We start from the raw sequence: 21546 nt of genomic DNA on the forward strand, positions 1-21546 counted from the left end.
TGCATCACAAACTGGATGATGCAAGCTATTTAATTTTCCTGTCTTAAAGTCCTGTATGGAAAAATAACCAGAAAGGTCAACCAACTCAATGAACTCCCTTACCCGATCAAGTGACCTATGACAAAATGAGACAAATGAAATGTTCTACTACCAGCTTGAACTGAGCCTTCTTGGAGCATTGTGGTAGGCCACAAGCCTGAATGTTGGCCAGGAAACATGGTGGCATATTGAAGTGGCAGGCAACTGGAAGGTCGGGCTCATTCTTGCAGACAGAATGCAAAGCGGTCACCCAGTCTGCATTTAGTGTTCCCAGTGTACCCTGTCATCCATTTCCCATACAATTAAAGAACAGCATCACACTTCCTATCTGGGGACCCTGCAGCCTTCAGGACTCAATATTGAGTTCAAGATTCTAGAACCTGAACATCTTACTCCATGTCCTTTACCCATAACCATCACTCCTCAACCCAAACCCAGGCCGTATCATGACTGTTTGCATCAAAGCCAATCCATTTCAAATACTTATAGTCCCCATTAACAGCTTTTCTTTCTCCCTGGTTTATCATTATCCATCTTTTTTCTACCTGCTACTGTTCTCTCTCTCACTGGCCTCCATCTCCACCGATCCATTCACTCATTCCCCTTCTAATGTTATCTCGGTTTATCCTGCAAAGATGCTGCCAGATCTGTTGAGTACCTCCCGCAATTTGTTTTTGTTTCAGACTTTTGGCATTCATAGTTCTTATTTTTGCCTGTGTTATTGTTTTGGTAGCTGCTAACTTTCTGAAATTCATCCACAAGGACACGGATGTCCCTCATAGCATTCTGCAGTCTCTCTACACTTATATAATATTCTGTTATCTTATTTATGCCAAATTGGGCAACGGTATATTTGCCCATATTAGACTGCATCTGCCTGTTTTTTGTCAACTCACTTTATCTAAATTATTGTCGCAAACTGTTTACTTGCCCCTCACAATTTATTTTTCTACTTAAAATTGTTAGAAATATGCTTCACAATTAATATTACTTGGATGACTTAAATTTAGAAGGATTGTGGAAAATTGATCTATTTCAAGCTTTGTAACAATACCTAAATTAGTTTTGCTGAGAAAAGGTTATTGAAAGTTCAATGTAGAAAATGGAGATTCTTTTTCATCACAAGGCATCCTCTGTATCACCTGACAAGTAACAACTGTTTGCTTTGCTAGAGGCTTGCTGCAGCTATTTTAAAGAGTGATTAGCATGGAGAGATGTTTGTTTTATCTGGTTCAGCTGCAAGGAAAGTCTGCTAAAAATTAGCTGAGTTAGAAAAAGTATGCTAAGAACAAGCTGACCAGCTAATATCTTATTTCTGAAAAGAAAAGCCTCTAGTTCAGTTCAGGGTAAAACCGAATTTCTTTTGAAAGATTGAATAAACATCTCAAGATTGTATTTCCTGATCAAGACTTTAGAGATAGCTAAAACTGCACCTCAATTCAATCACACATGCCAGACAGTTGAGCTGTGAATTCTGGAACAATCTATGATTTATACTTTTGCCTTCAAGAAAAACCCACTGTCCAAAGCATGCTCCATTTTTTTTTCAGAATGCCAATCTCTGCAGTGAAATCCATTTTTCTCTCATTTTCTGGAGATTCAATATGTTAACCAATTATTGCATCAATTAATAAGTTTTGTCTTTATAAAAAAAATAGTAATTGTGTTTATTAATAAACCTAGGTGATAGATCCAATTGTTTACAACCTGTACAGAATTGCATAGAACTTGAGTGGGTAAAGCAAAATAACCATCTTCAATGCAAGTATTAAAAGCTAGATGTAATATGAGACCATTGGGGAAGTAATTCTAAAATAACTTAAAACTCATTCCCTCCAATATATGAACTCAAAGAAAACCACAAGCTTGCAACAGTAAGACATGCAGCTCAAATGGCTGACAATTACAAGGGTGGTCCATAAGGTCAAACCATTTTCTGTCACCCCTGTAAACAACAGAAGCATTAAAATGTGGTAAGGGTCAAAACAGGCACGTTCCCATAGACGGGAAGGAACAGCTGTGAAAACTCCAGGAACCCCCACCCCAGGCCGCAAAGAAAAGTGCTGATCATAGAATGGAATCAGAGTCCTGGCAATGCTTAAAGAGACTATTCAGTCCATTCAGACCTCCAAAAGAGCACCCCACCCAGACTCACTCTATCAGTGTAACTCTGCATTGCCCATCGTTAATCCACCAATTTACACATTCCTGGACACTATGGGCCATTTACCATGGCCAATCCACCTAACCTGCAGATCTTTGGACTGTGGGAGGAAATTAGAGCACTTGGCAGAAACCCACGCAGACATTGGGAGAATATGCAAACTCCAAAGACAGTTATTCAAGGCTGGAGTTGAACCTGGGTCCCTGATGGAGAGAGGCAGCAGTGTTAATCACCCTGCCACCACGCTGCCCATGAAGATAGTGGAAGTGATGTTCAAAGTGTTTCCATTGCTACAAGATATGACACCTTCATTCAGGATGCTGCAAGCTTCAAATTTATCAGGATGTAAAAGGTCATTATGGAGAAAGGAGCCCTCACTGAAGATACAACAATCCAAATTGCAGCTCTGACTGAAGCCGTGAAACAAAGTACAAATACTGCTGAGAGTGCAAGGGAAGTAAACAGGTTAACAGAGTTACAAGGATTTGTTGCCAAAAAAGAAAAGTAACTCCTTACTCCTCAAATGTGGCAAGGCACAGGGGGAGATGACAGCCAAGAGATATTATCACTGGACAGTTAATCCAGAGACGAAGAGTCTCATGCTGGAAAAGCACAGCCAGTTTGTCAGCATCCGAGAAGGAGAGTCAACATTTCGAGCATAAGCTCTTCATCAAGAATGAAGGGCTGGCCCAAGAGGGCTGAGAGATAAATGGGATGAGGGGAGGGGGGGGGATGAGGGGAGGGGGGGGAGATGAGGGGAGGGGGGGATATGAGGGGAGGGGGGGATATGAGGGGAGGGGGGGATATGAGGGGAGGGAGGGGGAGGAGGGGAGGGAGGGGGAGGAGGGGAGGGAAGGGGAGGAGGAGGGGAGGGAAGGGGAGGGGGAAGGAGGGGGGGATGAGGGGAGGGGGATGAGGGGAGGGGGATGAGGGGAGGGGGATGAGGGGAGGGGGATGAGGGGAGGGGGATGAGGGGAGGGGGATGAGGGGAGGGGGATGAGGGGAGGGGGATGAGGGGAGGGGGATGAGGGGAGGGGGATGAGGGGAGGGGGATGAGGGGAGGGGGATGAGGGGAGGGGGAATGAGGGGAGGGGGATGAGGGGAGGGGGATGAGGGGAGGGGGAATGAGGGGAGGGGGATGAGGGGAGGGGGAATGAGGGGAGGAGGAATGAGGGGAGGGGGATGAGGGGAGGGGGATGAGGGGAGGGGGATGAGGGGAGGGGGATGAGGGGAGGGGGAATGAGGGGAGGGGGATGAGGGGAGGGGGATGAGGGGAGGGGGAATGAGGGGAGGGGGATGAGGGGAGGGGGATGAGGGGAGGGGGAATGAGGGGAGGGGGATGAGGGGAGGGGGAATGAGGGGAGGAGGAATGAGGGGAGGGGGAATGAGGGGAGGGGGAATGAGGGGAGGGGGATGAGGGGAGGGGGATGAGGGGAGGGGGAATGAGGGGAGGGGGATGAGGGGAGGGGGATGAGGGGAGGGGGATGAGGGGAGGGGGATGAGGGGAGGGGGAATGAGGGGAGGGGGAATGAGGGGAGGGGGAATGAGGGGAGGGGGAATGAGGAGTGGGGAGGGGAGATGAGGAGTGGGGAGGGGAGGGGAGGGGAGATGAGGGGAGATGAGGGGAGGGGAGGGGAGGGGAGGGGAGGGGTGGGGAGGGGAGGGGAGGGGAGGGGAGGGGAGGGGAGGGGAGGGGAGGGGTGGGGAGGGGTGGGGAGGGGTGGGGAGGGGTGGGGAGGGGTGGGGTGGGGTGGGGAGGGGTGGGGAGGGGTGGGGAGGGGTGGGGTGGGGTGGGGAGGGGAGGGGTGGGGAGGGGTGGGGAGGGGTGGGGAGGGGAGGGGAGGGGAGGGGTGGGGAGGGGTGGGGAGGGGAGGGGTGGGGAGGGGTGGGGAGGGGAGGGGTGGGGAGGGGTGGGGAGGGGTGGGGAGGGGTGGGGAGGGGTGGGGAGGGGTGGGGAGGGGTGGGGAGGGGAGGGGAGGGGAGGGGAGGGGAGGGGAGGGGAGGGGTGGGGAGGGGAGGGGAGGGGTGGGGAGGGGAGGGGAGGGGAGGGGAGGGGAGGGGTGGGGAGGGGAGGGGAGGGGAGGGGAGGGGAGGGGAGGGGAGGGGTGGGGTGGGGAGGGGAGGGGAGGGGAGGGGAGGGGAGGGGAGGGGAGGGGAGGGGTGGGGAGGGGAGGGGAGGGGTGGGGAGGGGAGGGGAGGGGTGGGGTGGGGAGGGGAGGGGAGGGGAGGGGAGGGGAGGGGAGGGGAGGGGAGGGGAGGACCGGCAGTGAAAGTAGCTGAGAATGCGATACATAGATGAAGGCAATAGGTCGGAGAGGATGGTGGGGCAGTTAGGTGGGAAGGAAGATGGCTGAAGAAATAGCGGAGGCGTTGGTTGAGATCTTTCAAAAGTCACTGGAGTCAGGGAAAGTCCCGGATGATTGGAAGATCGCTGTTTTAACCCTCTTGTTCAAAAAAGGATCAAGGCAAAAGATGGAAAATTATAGGCCAATTAGCCTAACCTCGGTTGTTGGTAAAATTCTAGAATCCATCATTAAGGATGAGGTTTCTAAATTCTTGGAAGAGCAGGGTCAGATTAGAACAAGTCAACATGGATTTAGTAAGGGGAGGTCGTGCCTGACAAACCTGTTGGAGTTCTTTGAAGAGGTGACAAGTAGATTAGACCGGGGAAACCCAGTGGATGTGGTCTACCTAGACTTCCAAAAGGCCTTTGATAAGGTGCCACACGGGAGGCTGCTGAGCAAGGTGAGGGCCCATGGTGTTCGAGGTGAGCTACTGGTATGGATTGAGGATTGGCTGTCTGACAGAAGGCAGAGAGTTGGGTAAAAGGTTCTTTTTCGGAATGGCAGCTGCTGACAAGCGGTGTCCTGCAGGGTTCAGTGTTGGGGCCGCAGCTGTTCACATTATATATTAATGATCTGGATGAAGGAACTGGGGGCATTCTAGCGAAGTTTGCCGATGATACAAAGTTAGGTGAACAGGCAGATAGTACTGAGGAAGGGGGGAGGCTGCAGAAGGATCTAGACAGTTTGGAGGAGTGGTCCAGGAAATGGTTGATGGAATTCAATGTGAGCAAATGCAAGGTCTTGCACTTTGGAAAAAAGAATACAAGCATGGATTACTTTCTAAACGGTGAGAAAATTCGTAAAGCCAAAGTACAAAGGGATCTGGGAGTGCTAGTTGAGGATTCTCTAAAGGTAAACATGCAGGTTGAGTCCGTGATTAAGAAAGCGAATGCAATGTTGTCAATTATCTCAAGAGGGTTGTAATATAAAAGCACTGTTGTGCTACTGAGACTTTATAAAGCTCTGGTTAGGCCCCACTTGGAGTACTGTGTCCAGTTTTGGTCCCCACACCTCAGGAAGGACATACTGGCATTGGAGCGTGTCCAGCGGAGATTCACACGGATGATCCCTGGAATGGTAGGTCTAACATATGAGGAACGGCTGAGGATCCTGGGATTGTATTCATTGGAGTTTGGAAGATTAAGGGGAGATCTAATAGAAACTTAGAAGATAATACATGGCTTGGAGAGGGTGGACGCTAGGAAATTGTTTCCGTTAGGCGAGGAGACTAGGACCCGTGGACACAGCCTTAGAATTAGAGGGGGTAAATTCAGAACAGAAATGCGGAGACATTTCTTCAGCCAGAGAGTGGTGGGCCTGTGGAATTCATTGCCACAGAGTGCAATGGAGGCTGGGACGCTAAATGTCTTCAAGGCAGAAATTGATAAATTCTTGATGTCACAAGGAATTAAGGGCTACGGGGAGAATGCGGGTAAGTGGAGTTAAAATGCCCATCAACCATGATTGAATGGTGGAGTGGACTCGATGGGCCGAATGGCCTTGCTTCCGCTCCTATGTCTTATGGTCTTAAGATGACAAGGTAGGACAGTTCAAGAGGGTGGTGCCAATTTGGAAGGTTAGATGTGGGATAAGGTGGGGAAGTGAGGAAACTGGTGAAATCTGCATTGATCCACTGTGAATAGAGGGTCCCAAGGCAGAAGATGAGGCGTTCTTCCTCCAGACGTCAGGTAGCTAGAGTTTGGCAGTGGGGAGGCCCAGGACTTGCATGTCCTTGGCAGAGTGGAAGGGGGAGTTCAAGTGCTCGGCCTCAGGGCAGTGGGGTTGTTTAGTGCGTGTCCCAGAGATGTTCTTTGAAACATTTTGCAAGTTGGCGTCCTGTCTCCCCAACGTGGAGGAGGTGACATAGAAAGCAATGGGCACAGTAGATGATGTGTGTGGAAGTACAGGTAAATCTCCGTTGGATGTGAAGGCTTTAGTCTCTGGGGCCTTGGACAGAGGTGAGGGGGGAGATGTGGGCACAGGTTTTGCACATCTTGCGGTGGCTGGGGAAAGTGCCGCAAGCGGAGAGTGGGTGGGTGGGGGTGTGGACCTAACAAGGAAGTCACTGAGAGTCACTGGTCTCTCCGGAATGCAGATATGCATGGGGAGGGAAATATATCCCTGGTGGTGGGGTCTGTTTATAGGTGACGAAAATGGCAGAGGATGATGCAATATATTTGGAGGTTGGTGGGGTGGAAGATGAGGACCAGCAGAGTTCTGTCCTTGTTGCAATTGGAGGGGTGGGGTTCAAGGTCAGAGGTGCAGGAAATGAAGGAGATGCGCTGGAGGGCCTTGTTGACCAAGTGGGAGGGGAAATTGTGGTCTTTCAAGGAGGCGGCCATCCGGAATGTTCTTTGGTGGAACTGGTCCTCCCTGGGAGCAGATGTGGCAGAGGCAGGGGAATTGGAAATGAGGGATGGCATTTTTACAGGAGGTAGGGTGGGAGGAGGTGCAGTCCAGGTAGCTGTGGGAGTCAGTAAGTTTGAAATAGATGTCCTTGTTGAGTCAGTCACCGGAAATGGAGATGGAGGGGTCCAGAAAAGGGAGGGAAGCATCCAAGATGGTCCAGTTGAACTTGAGGTCAGGATGGAAGGTGTTTGCGAAGTTGATGAACTGTTCAACCTCCTCAAAGTGGCACCAATATAGCCATTGATGTAGCGGAGGAAAAGACGGGGAGTGTTGCCAGTGTAGCTGCAGAAGATGGACTGTTCCACATACTCAATGAAGAGACAGGCATAGCTGGGGCCCATGCGGGTGCCCACAGCTACCCCTTTGGACTGGACGAAGTGGGTAGATTTGAAGGAGAAATGGTTGGGGGTGAGGACCAGTTCAGCCAATCAAATGAGTGCATCAGTGGAAGAGTATGGTTAGGTCGTCACAAGGGTAAGAAACAGGGGGGTTTGGAGGCCTTCGTCATGGCGTATGGATGTGTACAGGGACTGGAGGTCCATGGTGAAGATGAGGCATTGGGGACTGTGGAAATTAAAATCATGGAAGAGATGGAGGCATGGGTGGTGTCCTGAACGTACGGTGGGACATCCTGAACCAAGGAGGAACAGGATGGTATCAAGGTATACAGAGATAAGTTCGGTGGAGCTCGACCTGGCTAAGACAAGGGCAGTCAGGTTTGTGAATTTTGGAAAGGAGGTAGAACCGGGTGGTGCGGGCTTTCCGGACTAGGAGGTCGGACAATATTGGTGGGAGATCCCCTGAAGTGATGAGATTGGGCATGGTCTGGGAGATGATGGTTTGGTGGTGGGAGGTGAGGTCATGGTCGAGGGGGCAGTAGGAGGAGGTGTCCGCAAGTTGCCCCTGGCTTCAGCAGTGTAGAGATCAGTGCGCCAAACTTCCACTTGTCCCACCCCCCCTTGTCTGCTGGTTTGATGTTGAGGTTGGGGTTGGAGTGGATGGGTTCAGGCTGTGCATTGCAGGGGTGAGGTTGAGACGGTCAATGTCATGGCAGCAGTTGGAAATGAAGAGACCCAGGTAAGTGTTCTGGGGATCCAGGTTTGAACCCCCACATAGCAGGAAGTGGAATTTACATTCAATAGAATAGAATCTCTAAGTAACCATGAAACCATGGTCGGTTGTCAGAAAAACTCATTTGGTTCACTGAATCCTTTAGGGAAGGAAACCACAATCCTTACCTGGTCTGGCCTACACGTGACCCCAGACCCACAGCAAAAAGGGTTGACTCTTAACTGCCCGCTGGACCAATAGGGATAGACAATAAACACTGGCCTAGCAAGGGACGTCCTTATCCAGTGAATGAATAAAAAGTAGTGAACCTACAGTCATTTTTAAGATACAGGAGCCACTCAAATTCTTTTGATGAGAAAAGGCATGACTTTGCCACCAGGTAATGAAATGAATGCCAAAGGTTTTGAATGCTGTATTGTAATTATAGGGCTGTTCATCATATTCCCACAGACAAATTTGACTTTCTCCGAGGGAATGATTTGACAATCAAAGGTTGTGGCTTCTCCATTCATCACAGAAAGGCCAAGTGACATCAAAGGAATAGCAGTTACAAGAAAAATTCTTGGAATCTTTTCCATCACCTGAAATCCACTACTGGACACCAAATTGGTACGAGAGACAGATATTTGTTTATTTGAAACATTTTGGAGCATAACACAATACTGGGGGCATTTAGTCATTTCAAATTAATTTATGGCTGTGAGGTGAGGGGACTTCAGAAACTAATCAAAGATTTTAAGACGGAAGAATACGTCAGCCATATTAGACCATGTATTTGTGTTCTGTGAGCAGCTGACAGGAGCTTGCAACACAGCTCAAGAGCACATTCAAATATCACAAACGAACATGAAACAATCAAGCATACCAAATCTTGAACATTTCCATCGGGAATGATGAGATGTTAGTATTACTGCCTTTACAAGATGAACGGTTTAAAGCACAATTCAAGGTTCATATACGATAGTCAAAAGAGTAAGTCAATTAGCCAAAACACTCCAGAATCCATCAGAAAGAGAATTGGTTGGGTCACAATATGTTAAAGAAAAATCATGATGGGGAGGAGAACAGACAACTACAGGTGTGTCAGACAGTAAGGACAGTGCAGAATAAAAGGGATAGTGGTGATGAGGCAAAAGGAGGACAAGAGTGAACCAACTATCCAGTTAGCCAATAAGTTAGATACTATGCCCTCATGTTTAGAGGGAGAAAAACGAAAAGACTTAAAGTTACTCACCAAGTTTAAGGGAGTCTATAGAGACTGAGTAGGATGTACAAAACTTTATCCAAACATGATGTCCTCCCCTATAAAGCAGCATCTTTTTTTAAAAAAATGGACCAGAAAACAGGTCCAAGTCAAAACAGAAATCCAATATGTTCAAAAATCAATTGAACTGGGCTTGTTCATTCATATTTTTTAACAATGCTACTTTTATACAGAGAACTAGTATCTGATATGTAATCGATACATCAACTGTATCAGAACTACTTGTCAGGTTCTGGGTCATTCAACACTTCAAACTTGCTCTGTCAGCAATTATGATCATGCCTGATCACCCATCTCAATAGCTTGCTCCTGCTTTTCCCTCACACTTTGATCCCTTTAGTCCCACGTGTTATGCTATTTTTTTTCTAGAAATTAAATAGTCTCTTTTCCAATTGTTCAACCATTTAATCTTTTATAAAGCATTCTAGCATTTTCCCCACTATCTCTGTCAGGCTGACTGATCAATGACTCCCAGTTTTCACTCTGCCTCACTTTTTAAATACAAGGGTTACATCACGACCCTCCAATCTGTAGGAACTGTCCTACAGTCTAATGAATTTGGAAGATGACCATCAATGCAACCATTATTTCTAGAACTTTTTTTTTTAAAAGAAAAGTATTCTAGGATGTGGATACTCAAGCCCTGGAGACTAATCAGCCTTCAATTTCATCAAATTTCCTCTATGCCATTTCTGATATGTTATTTGTGCCTTCCTTTCTGAACATTGAACCAGAAGTATATATTTAGTTGAAACAGAAACATAAATTTCTGTAGAAACTCAGTAAGTATGGCAGCATCTGTGGAGAGAAAGCAGAGTCAACATTTTGGGTCCAGTAACCCAACTTCAAAACAGTTCTGAAGAAGCATCACTGCACCTAAATGTTGACTCTGTTCACTCTCCACAGATACTACCAAACTTGCTGAGTTTCTCCAGCCATTTCTGTTTTGTTTCAGATTTCTAGCATTCACAGTTCTTTGCTTTTTGTTATGTATTTAGTTGGTCAGCCGTTCCGTGGGCCCCAGTTAAAAGTTCCTGTCTCTATCTGAAGGGACCTACATTTTTTTCCCCTCACATACCTACAGAAACCATTAGTTTTTTTTACGTTCCTGCATGCTTACTTTCTTACAGTAATTTCCCTTACTAAGCAATCCCGTTGCTCCCACTCCTCAGGTCTGATTTCTTCTGGCTTATTTGTGGGCCTCTTGGATCTAATACTATCTATCTCTAATTTCCCTCAAGAGTCGTGGTTTGATCACTTTGCCAGTTTTACTTTTTTGAAAAGATGACCATCAATGCAACTCACATCACGCAAATGAATACATTTGCGTGATGTGAGTGTCACTGGCTAGCCAGCATCCATTGCCCATCCTGATTTGCCCTTGAGACGGTGGTGGTGAGCTACAGTCCACTAGCCCACCAGTTAGCCAAAATGCCTTTAGGAACAGAATTCCAGGATTTTGGCGAGACAACAGTGAAGGAATGGCAATATATTTCCAAGTCAGGATGGTGAGTGGCTTGGAGGGGAGCATGCAGATGGTGGCGTTCCCACATATCTGCTGCCTTTATCCTTCTAGATGAAAATGGTAATGGGTTTGAAAAGTGCTGCCTGAAGATCTTTGTTGAATTTCTACAGAGCACCTTGTAGATAGTACACACTGCTGCTGAGTGTCAATAGTGGAAGGAGTGGATTTTTGTGGATGTTATGCCTATCAAGCAGGCTGCTTTGTTCTGGATGATATCAAGCTCCTTGTGTTTTGGGAGATGTACTCATCCAGTAAGTGGGGAGTATTCCATCACACTCCTCACCTGTGTCCTGTAGATGGTGGACAGGCTTTAGGGAGACAGGTGGTGTGTTTTTCACTTTAGTATTCCTAGTCTTTGACCTCCTCTTCTAGCCACTGTGTTTGTGATGAGTCCAGTTGAGTTCCTGGTTAACGATAATGCCCAGGATGTTGATAGTAGAGGATTCAATGATGGTAACACCGTTGAATGTCAGGGCGTGGTAGTTAGATTGTCTCTTATTGTCGATGATCAAAGCCTGGCATTTGTGGGACACAAATTTTACTTGCCACTTGTCAGCCAAGCCTGGATATTGTTCAGATCTTGATGCATTTGGACATGGACTGCTTCGCTATCTGAAGAGTCGCGAATGGTGACAGGAATGAACAATTATTGCAGTTGATCCAAGTACTGTTTGCCAGTGCCTTTCCACTGCCATTCCTTTACGTTACAATTCCTCAGTCTAACATAGCTAACTTGTGTCTTATACCATCATAATTCCACTATTTAGATTTAGGACCTAAGCCTCACAAACACCATCATCACTTTTCATCTTGATGAGGAATTATATTATGGTCATTCACCCCAAGGGTCTTCACACAACTCAACTGACAACTATTCTTTTCCTTCCTAGCACATTTAAACTCTCCAGTAATGGAGCAGTTACATTTCCTTCCAACCACAGATTTAGAAAGTCATCTATGAGCATTACTATGACAATAAATTCCCTCAAGTGATTGTTTTTTTTTCAAAACTAGTGGCAATAAAAGGAAGTAAATTTAAATAAACACAGGGATCATCTGAGAAAAGCAGTCACAAAAGATTTTTTAAAAATCAAAAAGACTGGATTGGAGGGTTTGAGGTAGAGGGAGAGACTGAATAGGCTGGGGCTATTTTCCCTGCAATATTGGAGGCTGAGGGTTGACTTGATATAGGTTTATAAAATCATGAGGGACATGGATAGGGTGAATAGCCAAGGTCTTTTTCCCAGGGTGGTAGAGTCCAAAACTCGAGGGCATAGATTTAAGGTGAGAGTAGAAATATTGAAAGGGACCTGAGCAGCAATTTTTTTTTTTATAAACAGAGTGGTATGTGTATATATGAACTACCAAAGGAGGCTAGTACAATTACAACATTTAAAAAGCATCTGGATGGGTTTCTGAACAGGAAGGGTTGAGAGAGATCCGGACCAAACATTGGCAAAAGGAACTAGACCGGTTTAGGATATCTGGTTGGCATGGACAAATTGGACCAAAGGATATGTTTCCATGCTGTACAACTCCATGATTCTAGATAAAAATAGTTCAGAATACATTAACATGTGCCCAAGTCATTGAATGAAGTCATTGGTCTGACAGACTTAAGCTATTAAGCTATTAATGCTTCTGACTATCTTGCATACATAAAACAAAAGCGCCATAACTTTGCTATGGAAGTGAACACAAACAATTTGGAATGTACCATGCCATTTAGGATACTCCACTGACAGCTTTTACTCCTTCCCACCACATTGGAAGTTAACTTATTCCAGATGAGAAAATTCTACATGAAAAATTACACATGTTTGGGGAAAATTTAATGTGGAAAGAATACCAAACCTCAAGAGCTTATTATGTAATACTATTTCTGACAAAGTCTCACCAGACTCGACGTTAGCTCTGTTTTGTCTCCACAAATGCTGCCAGACTTGCCGAGTTTCTCCTGCAATTTCAGTTTTTGCTTGCTTCAGATCTCCAGCATCCAAAGTTCTTTGCTTAAATTATATATCACCATTTGTTTGTTGTACAGATTTGTGTAGACCAGGAAGGGAAGATTATGTGAATAAAGACAAAGTACAATGACTGTTTCCACAAGGGCGGTGGTAAAAGGATTATTAAAATATCCCAAAAATCATGAAGCATTTTGATAATAAGTAAGGCACAATTATTTTTGAAGGCAACAGAAACTGATGGAACAGTAAAAATTTAAGTAACTGCAAAGGAATCAAAGACTTGGGGTAATTATTTAGGGCACACAGTATAGAGCAATGGAATACTTTAGCACAAAGATTTTTTCAGATGGAGATTTTGGAATTTTTAAATGTGAAAACTGGATAACTATTTGAAGGAGAGGAAAAGAATTTTTGCTTTTAATAGAACTAGCATGTTTGCACAAATCGCGATTTTTATTTTCAAATGAACGGAAATTCAGGAATGCACTGGGATTTACTGGCCAATTGAACACTTGAGACAATCCCTCATTTCGGTCATATTTTCTGAAACAGTCTGTAGGCAACTAACACTATTAAGAACATTAAGAATGGAGAAAATAACAACAAATGCTAATACTACTGTTCAAATGGAATGCAATATAGAGTGGAGATTAGTGCTGAGATTTTAAATTGGAACCGAAGGCCACTTCTCTCCCCTGTGTAGTTCCATTAGAAAAACAGTGTGACACTGTGGGAAGAAACGAACACAATGTGCCCACTAAGTCTGTTTCATTGAAATGGGTTTGTTAAATTACATACATGAGCATGTTTTGCCACACAAACAAATAAGTCAAGAATATGTAAGAGAAATCCACTGAAATTCATTCCTTTTAACATATCTCAACACTTTTCCAACTATCAAAGTCAAATCTTTTTTTTCTAAAGATATTATTTTGGGATAGTTTTTATTGAAACAGAACTTATACTTCCTATAGTTTAACTGAACTAAAATAGCTCCTACTGCAATATACTAAAGCAGAACTCCCCAATGTGAGGGGGCAGGACCTCCAGATTGGGTGGCAAATCCTGATGCAGTAATAGCTTACCACCCCTCTCCCCTGCTTTCATAGATCTTCTCTCCAACCAACAATCACTGAAGGGTCAATATGTAAGTGGGCACAGAGGCAACTATATCATAAAATGCACCCAAAAATATGTTATTGCTTGTTTAGGTGAAGTGTATGAACATAATCACAATCTTTTGCTAAATAACTTCAAGTATTCAGTTACAGAAATCCAGACTTTTGCAAAAGATTCATTACAAATATACCCAAACCCAACAGAAACTGTAGCAATGCATCAGCTCCTTTCATTCAAATACTCTAATTGTATTTGTTAAAGTATTACTCGTGTGTGTGTGTGTATATGTATGCCACGGCGTGTGTGTGTGTGTGTGTGTGTGTGTGTGTGTGTGTGTGTGTGTATGTATGTGTGTGTATGCCTGTGTGCGTGTGTATGCCTGTGTGCGTGTATGTGTATGCCATTGTGCGTGTGTGCGCGTGTGCATGTGTATGTATGCCTGTGTGTGTGTATGCCATTGTGTGTGTGTGTGTATGTGTGTGTGTGTATGCCAGTGTGTGTGTGTGTGTATGCCTGTGTGCATGTGTGTGCGTGTGTGTGTATGCCATTGTTTGCGTGTGCGCGCGTGTGTGTATGTATGTATGCCATTGTGTGTGTGTGTATGCCATTGTGTGCATGTGTATGCCATTGTGTGTGCGTGTGCGTGTGTCATTGTGTGTGTATGCCTGTGTGCGTGTATGCCTGTGTGCGTGTGTGAAAGTATGCCTGTGTGCGTGTATGCCATTGTGTATGTGCGTGCGTGTATGTATGCCATGGTGTGTGCGTGTGTGCGCGTGCGCGTGTGTCTGTGAGCCAGTGTGTGTGTGTGTGTGTGTGTGTCTGCGTGTGTCTGCGTGTGTGTGCATGTGTGTGTGCATGTGTGTGCGCATGTGTGTGCGCGCATGTGTGTGCGCGCATGTGTGTGCGCGCATGTGTGTGCGCGCATGTGTGTGCGCGCATGTGTGTGCGCGCATGTGTGTGCGCGCATGTGTGTGCGCATGTGTGTGCGCATGTGTGTGCGCATGTGTGTGTGCATGTGTGTGTGCGTGTGCGCGCGCGCATGTATGCCATTGTGTGTGTGTGTGTGTGTGTGTGTGTACATGCCATGGTGTGTGTGTGTGTGTGTGTGTGTGTATGCGCATGTGTGCGCGTGCGCGCCATGGTGTGTGTGCGCGCGTGCGCGCCATGGTGTGTGTGTGCGCGCGCCATGGTGTGTGTGTGTGTGCGCGCGTGCGCCATGGTGTGTGTGTGCGCGCGTGCGCGCCATGGTGTGTCTGTGTGGCGCGCGCGCCATGGTGAGTGTGTGCGTGTGTGTATGTGCGCCATTGTGTGTGTGTGTGCGTGTGTGTGCGTGCGCCATTGTGTGTGTGTGTGTGTGTGTGTGTGTGTGTGTGTGTGTGTATGCCATGGTGTGTGTGTGTGTGTGTGTGTGTGTGTGTGTGTATGCCATGGTGTGTGTGTGTGTGTGTGTATGCCATGGTGTGTGTGTGCGTGTATGCCATGGTGTGTGCGCGTGTGTGTATGCCATGGTGTGTGTGCGTGTGTGTATGCCATGGTGTGTGTGCGCGCGTGTGTATGCCATGGTGTGTGTGCGCGTGTGTATGCCATGGTGTGTATGCCATGGTGTGTGTGTGTGTGTGTGTGTGTGTGTGTGTGTGTGTATGCCATGGTGTGTGTGTGTGTGTGTGTATGCCATGGTGTGTGTGTGTATGTGTGTGTGTGTGCCAGTGTGTGTGTGTGTGTGTATGCTATGGTGTGTGTGTGTGTATGCGATGTTGTGCATGTGTGTGTGTAAGCGATGGTGTGTGTGCGTGTATGCGACGGTGTGTGTGCGGGTATGCGACGGTGTGTGCGCGGATATGCGACGGTGCGTGCGGGTATGCGACGGTGCATGTGTAAGCGATGGCGCGTGTGTAAACGATGGCGCATGTGTAAGCGATAGTGTGTGTATGCGATTGTGGGGGGGTGTATGCAATGGTGTGTGTATGCAATGGTGTGTGTATGCAATGGTGTGTGTATGCAATGGTGCCTGTGTGCGCGCGCGCGTGTATGCAAGCCATGGTGTGTGTGCGTGTGTGCGAGTGTATGCATGCCATTTTGTGTATGCGCAATGGGGCGTGTGTGTGTGTATGCGCAATGGGGCGTGTGTGTGTGTATGCGATGGGGCGAGTGCGTGTATGCGATGGGGCGAGTGCGTGTATGCGATGGGGCGAGTGCGTGTATGCGATGGGGCGAGTGCGTGTATGCGATGGGGCGAGTGCGTGTATGCGATGGGGCGAGTGCGTGTATGCGATGGGGCGAGTGCGTGTATGCGATGGGGCGAGTGCGTGTATGCGATGGGGCGAGTGCGTGTATGCGATGGGGCGAGTGCGTGTATGCGATGGGGCGAGTGCGTGTATGCGATGGGGCGAGTGCGTGTATGCGATGGGGCGAGTGCGTGTATGCGATGGGGCGAGTGCGTGTATGCGATGGGGCGAGTGCGTGTATGCGATGGGGCGAGTGCGTGTATGCGATGGGGCGAGTGCGTGTATGCGATGGGGCGAGTGCGTGTATGCGATGGGGCGAGTGCGTGTATGCGATGGGGCGAGTGCGTGTATGCGATGGGGCGAGTGCGTGTATGCGATGGGGCGAGTGCGTGTATGCGATGGGGCGAGTGCGTGTATGCGATGGGGCGAGTGTATGCGATGGGGCGTGTGTGCGTATGCGATGGGGCGTGTGTGCGTATGCGATGGGGCGTGTGTGCGTATGCGATGGGGCGTGTGTGCGTATGCGATGGGGCGTGTGTGCGTATGCGATGGGGCGTGTGTGTGTATGCGATGGGGCGTGTGTGTGTATGGGTGGGGCGTGTGTGTGTATGGGTGGGGCGTGTGTGTGTATGGGTGGGGCGTGTGTGTGTATGGATGGGGTGTGTGTGTGTATGGATGGGGTGTGTGTGTGTATGCGATGGTATGCGTGTATGCGATGGTGTGCGTGTATGCGATGGTGTGCGTGTATGCGATGGTGTGTGTGTATGTATGCAATGCGATGATGTGTGTATGCGTAAGCGATGGTGTGTGTGTGTGTGTGTGCGTGCGTGCGATGGTGTGTGTGCGTGCGTGTGATGGTGTGCGTGCGTGTGTAGGCGATGGTGTGCGTGCGTGTGTATGCGATGGTGTGTGCGCATGTATGCGATGGTGTGTGTGTGAATGCGATGATGTGTATGTATGCGATGGTGCGCGTGTGAATGCGATGGTGTGTATGTATGTGATGGTGCATGTGTATATGTATGTATGCGATGGTGTGCGTGTGTGTGTATGTATGCGATGGTGTGCGTGTGTGTGTGTGTGTGTGTGTGTATGTATGCGACGGTGTGCGTGTGTGTGTATGTATGCGATGGTGTGCATGTGTGTGTATGGGTGGGGCGTGTGTGTGTATGGGTGGGGTGTGTGTGTGTATGGAAGGGGCGTGTGTGTGTATGGGTGGGGCGTGTGTGTGTATGGGTGGGGTGTGTGTGTGTGTATGGATGGGGTGTGTGTGTGTGTATGCGATGGTGTGCGTGTATGCGATGGTGTGCGTGTATGCGATGGTGTGCGTGTATGCGATGGTGTGCGTGTATGCGATGGTGTGCGTGTATGCGATGGTGTGCGTGTATGCGATGGTGTGCGTGTATGCGATGGTGTGCGTGTATGCGATGGTGTGTGTGTATGTATGCAATGCGATGATGTGTGTATGCGTAAGCGATGGTGTGTGTGTGTGCGTGCGATGGTGTGTGTGCGTGCGTGTGATGGTGTGCGTGCGTGTGTAGGCGATGGTGTGCGTGCGTGTGTATGCGATGGTGTCCGTGCGTGTGTATGCGATGGTGTCCGTGCGTGTGTAAGCGATGGTGTGCGTGCGTGTGTAAGCGATGGTGTGTGCGCATGTATGCGATGGTGTGTGTGTGAATGCGATGATGTGTATGTATGCGATGGTGCGCGTGTGAATGCGATGGTGTGTATGTATGTGATGGTGCATGTGTGTATGTATGTATGCGATGGTGTGCGTGTGTGTGTATGTATGCGATGGTGTGCGTGTGTGTGTGTATGTATGCGATGGTGTGTGTGTGTATGTATGCGATGGTGCGTGTGTGTATGCATGCGATGGTGTGTGTGTGTATGCATGCGATGGTGTGTGTGTGTATGCATGCGATGGTGTGTGTGTGTATGCATGCGATGATGTGAGTGTGTGTGTGTGTGCGTGTGTATGTATGCGATGGTGTGTGTGTGTATGCGATGGGGTGTGTGTGTTTGCGATGGGGTGTGTGCGTGTTTGCGATGGGGTGTGTGTGTAAGCGATGGTGTATGTGTGTGTAAGCGATGGTGTATGTGTGTGTGAGCGATGGTGTATGTGTGTGTGTATGTGTATGTGATGGTGTGCGTGTGTGTGTCTATGCAATGGTGTGTGTGTGTGTGTGTGTGTGTGTGTGTGTATGCGATGGTGTGCGTGTATATGTATGCAATGCGATGATATGTGTATGCGTATGCGATGGTGTGTGTGTATGTGTATGCGATGGTGTGTGTGTATGCGTATGCGATGGTGTGTGTGTATTCGTATGCGATGGTGTGTGTGTGTGTGTGTATGCGATGGTGTGCGTGTGTATGCGATGGTGTGCGTGTGTGTGTATGCGATGATGTGCGTGTGTGTGTGTATGCGATGGTGTGCGTGTGTGTATGCGATTGTGTGTGTATGTATGCGTAAGCGATGGTGTGCGTGCGTGTGTAAGCGATGGTGTGCGTGCGTGTGTATGCGATGGTATGCGTGCGTGTGTATGCGATGGTGTGCGTGCGTGTGTAAGCGATGGTGTGTGCGTATGCATGCGATGGTGTGTGTGTGAATGCGATGGTGTGTATGTATGCGATGGTGCGCGTGTGTGTGTATGTATGCGATGGTGTGCGTGTGTGTGTGTATGTATGCGATGGTGTGCGTGTGTGTGTATGTATGCGATGGTGTGTGTGTATGTATGCGATGGTGTGCGTGTGTATGCATGCGATGGTGTGTGTGGTTATGCATGCGATGGTGTGTGTGGTTATGCATGCGATGGTGTATGTGTGTATGCATGCAATGGTGTGTGTGTGTATGCATGCGATGGTGTGTGTGTGTATGCATGCGATGGTGTGTGTGTGTGTATGCATGCGATGGTGTGTGTGTGTCTGTGTGTGTATGTATGCATGCGATGATGTGAGTGTGTGTGTGTGTGCGCGCGTGTGTGTGTTTGCGATGGGGTGTGTGTGTTTGCGATGGGGTGTGTGTGTGTATGTATATGCGATGGTGTGCGTGTATGTATATGCGATGGTGTGTGTGTGTGTATATGCGATGGTGTGTGTGTATGCGATGGTGTGCGCGTGTGTGTGTATGCGATGGTGTGCGCGTGTGTCTGCGATGGTGTGTGCGTGCGTGTGTAAGCGATGGTGTGTGCGTATGCATGCGATGGTGTGTGTGTGAATGCGATGGTGTGTATGTATGCGATGGTGCGCGTGTGTGTGTATGTATGCGATGGTGTGCGCGTGTGTGTGTATGTATGCGATGGTGTGCGTGTGTATGCATGCGATGGTGTGTGTGGTTATGCATGCGATGGTGTGTGTGTATGCATGCAATGGTGTGTGTGGTTATGCATGCGATGGTGTGTGTGTATGCATGCAATGGTGTGTGTGGTTATGCATGCGATGATGTGAGCGTGTGTGTGCGCGTGTGTATGTATGCGATGGGGTGTGTGTGTTTGCGATGGGGTGTGTGTGTTTGCGATGGGGTGTGTGTGTAAGCAATGGTGTGTGTGTGTATGTATATGCGATGGTGTGCGTGTATGTATATGCGATGGTGTGTGTGTGTATGTATATGCGATGGTGTGCGCGTGTGTGTATGCAATGGTGTGCGCGTGTGTGTGTATGCGATGGTGTGCGCGTGTGTGTCTGCGATGGTGTGCGCGTGTGTGTCTATGTGATGGTGTGCGTGTGTGTATGCGATGGTGTGTGTGTGTGTATGCGATGGTGTGCGTGTGCGTGTGTGTGTATGCGATGGTGTGTGTGTGTATATGTATGCAATGCAATGATGTGTGTATGCGTATGCGATGGTGTGTGTGTGTATGCGATGGTGTGCGTGTGTATGCGATGGTGTGCGTGTGTATGCGATGGTGTGCGTGTGTATGCGATGGTGTGCGTGTGTATGCGATGGTGTGCGTGTGTGTATGCGATGATGTGCGTGTGTGTGTGTGTATGCGATGGTGTGCGTGTGTGTATGCGATGGTGTGCGTGTGTGTATGCGATGGTGTGTGTGTGTATGTATGCAATGCAATGATGTGTGTATGCGTATGCGATGGTGTGCGTGTGTGTGTGTATGCGATGATGCGAGTGTGTGCATGTGTATGTATGCGATGGTGTGTGTGTGTGTGTGTGTATGCGATGGGGTGTGTGTGTTTGCGATGGGGTGTGTGTGTTTGTGATGGAGTGTGTGTGTAAGCGATGGTGTGTGTGTAAGCGATGGTGTATGTGTGTGTAAGCGATGGTGTATGTGTGTGTGTATGCGATGGTGTGCGTGTGTGTGTATGCGATGGTGTGCATGTGTGTGTCTATGCGATGGTGTGCGTGTGTGTGTGTGTATGCGATGGTGTGCGTGTGTGTGTGTCTATGCGATGGTGTGCGTATATATGTATGCGATGGTGAGTGCGTGTGTATGCGATGGTGTGCGTGCGTGTGTAAGCGATGGTGTGCGTGCGTGTGTAAGCGAAGGTGTGCGTGCGTGTGTAAGCGATGGTGTGCGTGCGTGTGTAAGCGATGGTGTGCGTGCGTGTGTATGCGATGGTGTGCGTGCGTGTGTATGCGATGGTGTGCGTGCGTGTGTATGCGATAGTGTGCGTGCGTGTGTAAGCGATGGTGTGCGCGCATGCATGCGATGGTGTGTGCGCATGCATGCGATGGTGTGTGTGAGAATGCGATGGTGTGTATGTGTGGGTATGTATGCGATGGTGTGCGTGTGTGTATGCGATGGTGTGCGTGTGTGTATGCGATAGTGTGTGTGTATGCATGCGATGGTGCGTGTGTGTATGCATGCGATGGTGTGTGTGTGTGTATGTGTATGCATGCGATGGTGTGTGTGTGTGTATGCATGCGATGGTGTGTGTATGCATGCGATGGTGTGTGTGTGTGTATGCGATGGTGTGTGTGTATGCATGCGATGGTGTGTGCGTGTCTGTGTGTATGCATGCATGCGATGATGTGAGTGTGTGTGTGTGCGTGTGTATGTATGCGATGGTGTGTGTGTGTATGCGATGGGGTGTGTGTGTTTGCGATGGGGTGTGTGTGTTTGCGATGGGGTGTGTGTGTGTAAGCGATGGTGTGTGTGTAAGCGATGGTGTGCGTGTGTGTATGCGATGGTGTGTGTGTGTATGTATGCAATGCGATGATGTGCGTGTGTGTATGCGATGATGTGCGTGTGTGTGTGTGTGTATGCGATGGTGTGCGTGTGTGTATGCGATGGTGTGTGTGTGTGTATGTATGCAATGCAATGATGTGTGTATGCGTATGCGATGGTGTGCGTGTGTGTGTATGCGATGATGTGAGTGTGTATGCATGCGATGATGTGAGTGTGTGCACGTGTATGTATGCGATGGTGTGTGTGTGTTTGCGATGGGGTGTGTGTGTTTGTGATGGAGTGTG

At 48.3% G+C, this 21546-nt stretch overlaps 1 protein-coding gene across 7 annotated transcripts in view; it reads right to left on the minus strand.

The window, feature by feature from the left end:
- camta1a (calmodulin binding transcription activator 1a) overlaps positions 1–21546 on the minus strand; it is a 1306542-nt gene that overhangs the window by 1082495 nt on the left and 202501 nt on the right. The gene's annotated exons all lie outside the window — the stretch shown is intronic.

The sequence above is a fragment of the Chiloscyllium plagiosum genome, unplaced genomic scaffold, assembly GCF_037043375.1.
Source record: "Chiloscyllium plagiosum isolate Xiang-an unplaced genomic scaffold, Cpla_swu_hap1 HiC_scaffold_37, whole genome shotgun sequence".
Taxonomy (NCBI): Eukaryota; Metazoa; Chordata; class Chondrichthyes; order Orectolobiformes; family Hemiscylliidae; genus Chiloscyllium; species Chiloscyllium plagiosum.